Raw genomic sequence first — 9,248 nt, forward strand, 5'->3', positions numbered from 1 at the left:
GGGGGGGGGACGGGGCCGCCGCGCACTCACGGGTGTCTGGGTGGCTGTAAGGACACTTTCTAGCTGTCCCTACCTGTAGATCTGCTCCCACGCGGTGAACTGGGCCTGGCAGGTGCCTTGGTGCCCCAGACCCAGGGAGAGGGTGACCCCGGGTGGATACCATAGCTGGGGTGGGAGGGAACCTCGCGAGGACGCTGAGATCCGGGGAGACCCCACGAGGATGCCGAAGTTGGGGAGACCCCATCAGGATGCCCGGGGCCCGGGGGACCCCGCGGGGATGCTGAGACTGGGGGACCCCTTCGGGATGCCCGAGGCCCGGAGGACCCCGCGAGGATGCTGAGACTGGGGGACCCCATCAGGATGCCCGGGGCCCGGGGGACCCCGCGAGGATGCTGAGACTGGGGGACCGCTTCGGGATGCGCGAGGCTGGGGGACCCCGCCAAGGCGCTGAGGCTGGGAGGGGGAGGGGCGCGCATCCTGCGTGGGAGGCCGCCAGGGGGCGCCAGGGCCGCGCCGCCCTCGCCCCGCCCTCGCCCCGCCCCTCCAAAGAGGGTGCTGCCGCGGGTCCTAGTGGCCCCGCACCTGGGGCGGGGAGGGGGACAGGGAGGTCAGGCAAGTTGCAGTAAAATAATGACTGACTCCCACCCCCTCCCGCGCGCCCCACCGCGCTGTCACCCGCGCCCAGCCCGGCCTCCCGAGCCCAGGGGCTCCTCCCCGCCTCCCCTCCGCCCCCTCCCCTTCCTCCCCCTCCCCTTCCTCCGCCTCCCCCCTCCCCTTCCTCCCCCTCCCCTTCCTCCGCCTCCCCCCACTTCCTCATCCCTTCCTCCTCCTCCTCCTCCTCCTCCTCCTCCTCCTCCTCCTCCTCCTCCTCCTCTCTCGTAAGTAATTTTCACTCCATCCAGAAAAGCGCCTTTCCTGCCTGCTCTCAATACCCTCCTTATTCCCCCGCCCGGTGACGGAATCCCCGTCTGTTTCCCTGTGTTTAATGCCGTTGCCGGGACCACGGTGGCCGTGCGCCAGGGCGCAGGGAGCTGCGGAGGCGGCGGCAGCTCCGAGGCCGGCGCGCCCCCGTGTCCGGCTCGGGCGGCCACCGCGGCCACCGCGGGGCCCCCGGCCTGCGTCCCGCGGCCGCGGCCCTGCGCTCGCCTTCGCGCCTCTCGGTCCTCGGCCTCCTCTCGGTGTGTTTACAGCTGCTACCAGGAGGGACGTTACACGGGTTTTATTTTAAGGGTTGGTGATGACTAACGAAGTTAAAAGGAGCTTAGGACAGAAAACAAGACTATTTTTAGGTCACTGTTGTTTCTGCGGATTATTGGGGCGAATACACGCAGAGACGCTCGCCGTTTTCAAAATCCCTTTGGATGCCAAATCCTTTCTCTTGGGGCGCCCTGGAGTGTCGCCCACCCTGCTCAGTGTTTTCTGGAGCCCCGGGCGATCCTGTGGCTTGGGTTCGGGGTTGAAGCCCAAGAGCTGTGGAGGCGCGGGCCGCGCTGTCGGGGCTCGGGCACAGGGTCAGGAGGACCCCACAGAGCTCGGCTGGCTGGGGCTGCGCTGCCCGCCTGGGAGACGCGCCTGGCCCGGGGGGCTGCATCCTCCGGGGCGGCTTCGGCACAGGCTGCCCGGGGCAGAGGCTCGTGGGCCAGTGTTCTGGCCGGCACCCCTTCCCCCACTTTCTTCCTGTTCCTCAACTGGACAAGCAGGTGCTGCTCTCGCCCCTGGACGTCACCTCAGACACCCCGAGTGAAGTGTGAGTGCTCTGTCCGTGCTGGATGCACATTCCAAAGCAGAGCAGGGGCTGAACTTCTCCATGCAGGAACAGGGAGCCTCTGGCCCCTCTCCACAGGCAGGTGTGGGTCCTTCCTGACGGCACCCTCTAACCCGCAGGGAGGATGCACCTGGGCTGATCAGAGATGCCAGGAAGTGTGCTTGGGGAATTGACATCCAGCTGGAGCGTGGAGATGGGCATTATCAAGAAATCAGAACCATGGAGGGGTTATTTACTTTTAAGTAAAGGGCTGAGATTTTTAAAAACGCCAGTGCAGCCAAGTCTCACCGTTGGCACTGGAGTTGAGAGAGAAGGAGTTCCCTTTGATTAGACATCTGTGTCAGCACATTCAGACCTTCCTTTCTGGTGTAGGTATTCTCGGAGATCCACGAATTCAGGGTTCTGAGACTCTACCCTGGGCTTTGACTTGCAAAGTATCTCTTTAATCCACTCCATTTCTCTGAGACATGGCAGAGGCCTTTTCTTATTGGCCTCCCTGCCCAAACTCAGCCTGACTACCCAGTCCAGGCACCAGCAGCAGATCTAAAACCTCAGTCATCAATGAATCAGTCCACTTCCCTCCCCTGGACACTTGCCCAGGGCATCAGGGTCAAAGCCACACCGTCCAGCATGGCACCTGATGATCGTCACCCTCCACACCTGGAGCAGGGACTCCTCACCAGGAACCAGTCTCTGTCCCTGGTACCCACCTCCTAGGACTTGGAGTCCTCTCTCTCCACCCGTATTTAGCCCATCTCCAGAACCTTCCTCCAATTCACCTGCCCCATCTGCCCAGGGTCCTCATCACCTCCCTCCCAAGCCTTGGCCCCATCTCCATAGCCCTCTCTCACTTCCTTGTGTGATGGCCTTAGGCGCCTGCTTGTTTTATAGCCTGGAGAATCTTCCATCGCCTTGAAAAGGATGTGTTTCCTGCTATCCCACAGGCCTCATGGTTTGTGCTGCAGTTCGGGTCTCCTGTCTCCTTGCTGGGCTTGGGTGTGTTTGCTAGAACCACGTGCAAAGTGGGGTCTTGGCGTCTCCAGCTCCTAGTGCGGGACTCTGTTTCTCTCTTCTTTCCCTCAGCTTTGTTTCAGGTATTTGGGAGCTCTGTTGTGTTTTCCTGATGGGTTGGCCCTTTTATCATTATCAGACATCCCTCTTCATCTTTAATTACGCTTTTTGTGTTAAAAATCCATTTTGTCTGGCATCAGAATGAGCCTCTGCAGCTCGTGTCCTGCTGCTTTTTGCATGATACACCTTTTCCACCCTCTTGGTCCATCGGTGCCTTTGAACCCAAGATGCACCTCCTGTCTCCTCCTTAAAGTTGGATCGTGGGGTTTTGTTTGTTTGTTTGCTTTGGTCCATTTGATAGTCTCTGCCTTTTGATTGGCTCGTTTGATCGATCTACACTTAGTGTCATTATTGATAGAGTTGGATTTACATCTGCTTTATTACTGTTTTTTGTCTGCTTTTCTTATGTCTTTCTTGTTCTTCTGTCTCCCCTTTATTGCTTTTTTTAAAGCCTAAGTGACTTTTTTTAAAAGTTTCATTTATTTGTTATTTGAGAGAGCGAGCACACGCGTGCAAGGGGGGAGGGGCTGAGGGAGAGAGAATCTCCAGCAGATTCCCCGCTGAGCAGAGCCCGAGTGGGGCTTGATCTCATGACCTGAGATCAAGACCTGAGCCGAAATCAAGAGTTGGACGCTTAACCCCAGGTGCCCTGACTCTTTTCTGATGTAGCGTCTTAATCACAATCAACTTGAGACTTATACCAACTTAATCCCAGTGATGGGTATGAGCACTAGTCCTAGGTAGGTTTATTCTCTTTCCCCTTGTTTTCGATTGTTACATATGGTGCGAGCAGTAATGTTAGGAACTGACAATACCTGTAATTGTATGACTTCTCCGTCTGGATGCATTTCCTTAGCAGGACCCAGCTTTGCCCCACCCACGTCCTTGTGTTGTCATTAATTATAGGCCCAAGGTTACGTCACAGACACGTTGGTTTACAGAGCTGCCTTCTGAATTGGTTATAGGAGAAAGGAGAAATAGTCTACACTGTCGTGCTCTGCAGTCACCTCCACGGGCAGTCTGTTCCTCCGTGTGGGCGCAGTCTCTGTCCGGGGCACCTGCTTTCAGCCTGAAGAGTGTCCTTTCCTGTCTGCCGGCAACAAATTCTGTGTTGTTTTGTGTTTTTTTTTAAGCTGGGAGAGACTTCATTCCCTTCATTTTTGAAAGATGGCTTTGCTGACTGTAGCGTTCTTGGCTGACAGGACTTTCTCCCCTTGAGCGCCCTGAATGCGTCACCCACGGCGCTCTCTGCCGAGAAGCCACCGTTAGTCCCTTGTAAGTGACACATTCTTCTCTTGCTACTTTTAAGATTTTCTCCGCGTCTGATTTTCAGCATTTGTACAACGACGTGTGAGCTTGTGGGTCTCCGCGTTTATCCCCCACCGCGCGTCCTGGATATGAGGACTACTACTGGCAATAGATTTGTGACATCGGCCGCTAGTCTTCGGCAAAGTTCTTCTCGTTTCTCTCCCCCACCGCCGTAAGTTGGTGCCGCTGATGCTGTGGTTCTTGCAGGACTCCCTGCGTTTTTCTTCGTTGTATTTCTCCCTGTTCTCCGCTTCTGTAATCCTGACTGATCTATCTTCAAGTAAACCGGTTCTTTCTTCTGCCCGTTCGTGAATTTTTCCTTTAGTTACAGTGCTTCTTGGCTCCAGAATCTTCATTTGGTTCTTTTTCACAGTTTCTGCCCCTTTACTGACAGCGTCTTTCGTGTGACGTTATCGTCACGCACCCCTTCACTCCGAGTCAGGCTTTCTCCCAGCGTTGTGCGCACATCTGTAGTGGGTACTTCGGAGTCCTTTTCTGTGAAACCCGACATCTGGGACTCTCCTAGGCAGCTTCTCTTTCCTGCTTTTTTCCTGATGTCTGTGTCATGCTTTCCTGCTTCTTCGCATGCCTCATAATTGTTTATTGGAAACTGGACATTTCAGATAATATTTTGTAGCAACTTTGGATTCGGGCACCCCCCCAACCCCGGCCACCAGTCTAGGGCTTGTTACTGTCGTTCCCTTGTTTGTTTAGTGGCTGGCTGGATTATTTTAGTGAAGGCTGCTCGCCTCCCAAAGTGTCCAGCTTCTGGCGTTGCTCCCAGGGGCCCAGCGTGGGGAAGCCCACAGCCCTGCTCCTCTGGGAGGAAAGCCCTCTGGCGGGGGCAGGGGCAGGGGGCCCTGCGACCCTGGCCGCAGACTCTGGAGTGGTCTCCTCACTGGCTGGGGGTTGGAGCCGTCTTGGTTCAAATACCAGTGCTTCTTGCCTTTCTTAATGGATTTGCATAGATTTTCTTGAATAGATGTTTCATTTGCTGTTTGCCCTTAGGAAGGCTTCGGGAGGCTCAAAACGGTTGTTTTTGTTTTAAATGACATCCCTCAGTTTCACCAGGAGGTCAGCGGCGTGCCTCGGGCTCCCATCCTGGTGGCTTCTCCACAACAGCCTCGTTCGAACTCCCACTGCACACGCCTGGGAGCCGCCAGGAAGGTCTTCAGCTCTGTGCGGCTAAGTGAGGGGCACCGCTCACGTCGGGGACCGCTGGTACTAATCCCTCAACAAGTTTTGTTATTTCAGAGCAATATGGTCATGGGTTGAACCGTGTCCTCCAAAAAGATGTGCTGGAGTCCTAACCCTGGTCTCTGCGAACGGGACCTTGTTTGGAAATAGGGTCTTTGCAGATGTGATTAGTTAAGAGCAGGGCATTCGGGTGGGCCCCGATCCACCGTGAGCGCGGTGCTCATCGCAAGAGAAGGCACACGGAAGAAGGTCACATGACAAGGAGCAGGGCTGGAGTGATGCGCGCACAGCCCACGGAGCGAGAGGCTCGCCAGCTCGCCGGGCCTGGAAGAGCCAGGGGAGGGTCCTCCCTACAGCCGCGCTGGGCTGTGACCTGGAGCTTCGGGAAGTGCCACAGGACATTTCTGCTGGTTTGTGGTGATCTGTCCCCGTGTCCTCAGGGAGCCAGCACGAATGCCAGGTGGTTTTTAAGGTTTTTTTATTTATTCATTTGGGCCACAGAGATACAGAGAGAGAGAGAGAGAGAGGGAGAGAGCATGAGCAGGGAGAGAGGCAGAGGGAGAGGGAGAAGCAGGCTCCCCGCCGAGCAGGGAGCCCAATGCGGGGCTCGATCCCAGGACCCTGGGATCAGGACCCGAGCCGAAGGCAGACGCTTAACCAATCTGAGCCACCCAGGCGCCCCAGCCAGGTGGTTTTTATTTCCTTTAGGACGCCACCCTCGCCCTGCCGTGCTGCCCCCATCCCCTGAACCCTGTATCCCACCCAACCCTCCCCGGACGCCCCGGCTCTGGCACCTCTGCGTCCACCACGACTTTTACTGCCGGGCCAGCCACCGCCGCGGGCGCCACATCAACTCAGCCCTCTGCCGGGGGGTCCGGAGGCCTGGCCCACAGTCCCCGTGGGGTCGTGGGGTCTCCCCTCCTGCTCCCCGCAGGCTTCCTGCACCGACTGGAAAGACGTGTTCCCGTCCCTGGGGGGTGTGGGGTGAGCCCATGGGTCCGTGGCTCCGAGGCCAAGGCCGACGTGGAGGAAAACAGGTCCAGAGGTGGGTTTGCGCACTGTTTGAGCATCCGAATGGCGGGGTCCGCCGGCAGGGCCTGAGAGCCTACTCGAGTGTGTCCCCGGGGTGAGGAGACAACTTCCGTCTTGCTCCGTGTGGTCTGATTTGGGGTTCCGTCACAGCTGCAGGAGCCCCAGGCTGTGGAGGCCACAGCAAGTGGCCGCGGCCAGTCCCGGGGACGGGGCCCTGCTTCCGAGGTGGGTGAGGATGCACGGCACCACGAAGTGGCAGGAGGCGGACGGTGTGGATGCCTCTGCCTGCTCCTGTGCCCACCTGGGTCTGGCGGAGCCCACTCAGCAAGGAAGACGCCTCACGTGGCAGCTGGACTTCTCTTGGGCTGAGCTGACACTCACGTGGCAGGTGCGGGTCTGCCCTGAGCCCCTGGGGCACCCTGGCCCCCTTCTCCTCTCCCAGCCAGCCTGGGGCAGACCGCAGGCCCCTGGCGGCCGCACACGCTTGTGCTTGGCTTAATCTCTAGAAGTTGGAGGCGTCTGTGAGCGGCAGGCGGAAGGCGCCGGGCTCTGTGGGCCTCAGCCTTCTCTGTTCCGCGTGCCCCAGGAGAGGGTCCTTGCAGGCGCTTCTGGCCGCGTCCAGAGAAAAGGCTCCCGCGAGGCTCCCAAACCACTGCCTCACGCTGGGCATCTGCCTGTCACCCACCTGGCGGGTGGGAAATAGGTAACATTTTTGGTTTCTGGCAATACTTGGGGTTTGCACCTGTGAATTCAGTGTTTTCGAATGGCAACGTTGTAACTTTTTCCTTACTTAGTTGGCTGCCTGAGTCCGCTTGAATGAGTCAGCCTGAGACAGGGAAGCTCGTCTTCTTATTTTCCTTTTTCGATTCTAAAGGACTTCCTTTTTTCTGTGCGGACCCGTTCTCGTGAGGGAGGCTCTGCAGGACCCCCTCCCCCAGGCAGAGCCCCCTCCCGCGTCCTGGCTCCGACCCCGGGAACCAGGGCGGAATCCACCCAAGACGTGGAGCCCAGCCTCCACTTGGGTTCACTCCACTCCCCAAACTATTTTTAAAGTGTTTTTGGTTCAATAAAGTTCTAAACAAGTTTTGCCAGGCACTTTTTCCATTAATTTTTAAACCAGACTGAATTTCAAGGGAAATTTAATCCATGTGCTTCTGATTCATTTACACTTAACTCATCAAGATGCTGCGTGAGAGCCATTTGATGTCCAGCGGATGGCAGGTTTTTACAAGCCCGCTTCAGCCTTTTCTTCTTAGACACAGGAAGCAGTATCCCGCCAGAGACCCTCAGCGCCATTTCACACCGCGTGCCGGCGAGCCTGGGGCTGTGGCCGTGGCCGTGGCCTCGGGCCGTGAGGGCCCCCAGGAGCGCAGGCGGTAGGTGGGCAGCGCCTGTGAGGGAGAACGGATCCTTTCCGAGCCCGGGGGCGGGGAGGGGGCTGGGCTCTGGGCGGGGGCAGCCACAGGACCCTACCCCACGGGGCCTCGGGCACTCAGGCCGCCAGAGTGCCCCTCAGGGGCTGGTTTCTAAAATCGTGGTAAAATCTTCCATTTTGGGCGTACAGCTCAGTGGCATTAAGTACATTGATGTTGTTGCTCAGTGATGCACAGAACCCCTTCCCTTTGCAAACCGACACCTCGCCCTCCCCCGAACACGAACGCCCCCACCCCGGCCCTCGACTTCTTGCTCCTCGGCCCCCCTCCGCCCCGTTACAGCGCTAATTCCTCCCTGTTGAAGGCTGACCCGTATTCCACAGCAAGTATGCCGCCCTCTGCTCACCCGCTAGGCCACGGAGGGACGGCTGCTGTGGACGTGGGGGTGCGGGTATCCCCCGGGACCCTGCCTTCGGCTCCTCCAGAGGACATGCCAGCGGTCAGGGGCTGGACCCCACCGTGCCCGTGAGGAACCGCCACGCTTTCCCGCGGCTTCGGCTGGCGCGCCGGTGGCGTCCCTGTGGGTCCTGGTCCTCATTACCCTCCTGTGGCCGCCGCCCGTTGACCGGACTTCTGTGCTTGGGGGCCTCCCTGCACGCGGCCTCGCACCCATGCCCTGGGCTCCACGGCAGCACCTTCCCACCCGTCTCCCCGGCGACCTGACCCCGAGGCCCGACCTGGCTCGCAGGGAAGCAGACAGACGTCACCTGCTTCTCTCCTATTTTCGTTCCTTCCCATTTTGTCACAGTTGGGGTGGGGGATGCCCAAGGGGGCAAGGGGGGGAGGGAGAGCTCATGAAAGCTGCGGTGAGAATCCAGCGTGCACCAGGTGGCGGGAAGAGGGCGGGGTTCGGGGTGCGAGGGTGGGCCGCGTCAGCAAGGGGACGCAGAATCAGAGGCCGCACAGCCCCCACGGCCTGACGTGACAGCCCCCCCGAGCCCCAGGTTGCCGAGTGCTGGGTGTGGGGCCACCCTCCACAGCCCCTGCTGTGCCTGTGACCCTGGTCCTCCCCTGCCCCTCCCCGCCGGCCTGCAGAGCAGGGAGCTGGGGCCTCGCGGGCTCCTGGCCTCCTTCCCACTCGGCCGGCAGCACCCACAGGACAGCCGCCTGCGCTGAAGCGGGGCCCTGGACGGTCCTTTGTCCCCGGCGCCCACGTCCCTGCCGCACAGCCGACCCTGGCCTTGCTGCCGCTCCACACGCGGGGGTGCTGGGCCGAGCCGGCAGGAGGGGGTCCCCGCACCCCCGGCGGGGGCGCTGCTAGCTGGAGGTGGCCATGGGAAGAAGCCGCGCTTCCTGTGGGCGGTGGCCCCGGTCACGGCGGCGGCAGTGGCACACCCCTCCTGCGGGCAGGCTCCCGTGGGCAGGTGGGCAGCAGAAGCGGACCCGGGCACCCGGGCTCGGGCTCTACGCCACGTGGCGTCCCAGGGCGAGCCGAGCCGGCA

This window comes from Mirounga angustirostris, unplaced genomic scaffold (genome assembly GCF_029215605.1).
Source record: "Mirounga angustirostris isolate CCGP_5_RB_7025 unplaced genomic scaffold, mMirAng1.0.hap1 SCAF_14, whole genome shotgun sequence".
Classification (NCBI taxonomy): domain Eukaryota; kingdom Metazoa; phylum Chordata; class Mammalia; order Carnivora; family Phocidae; genus Mirounga; species Mirounga angustirostris.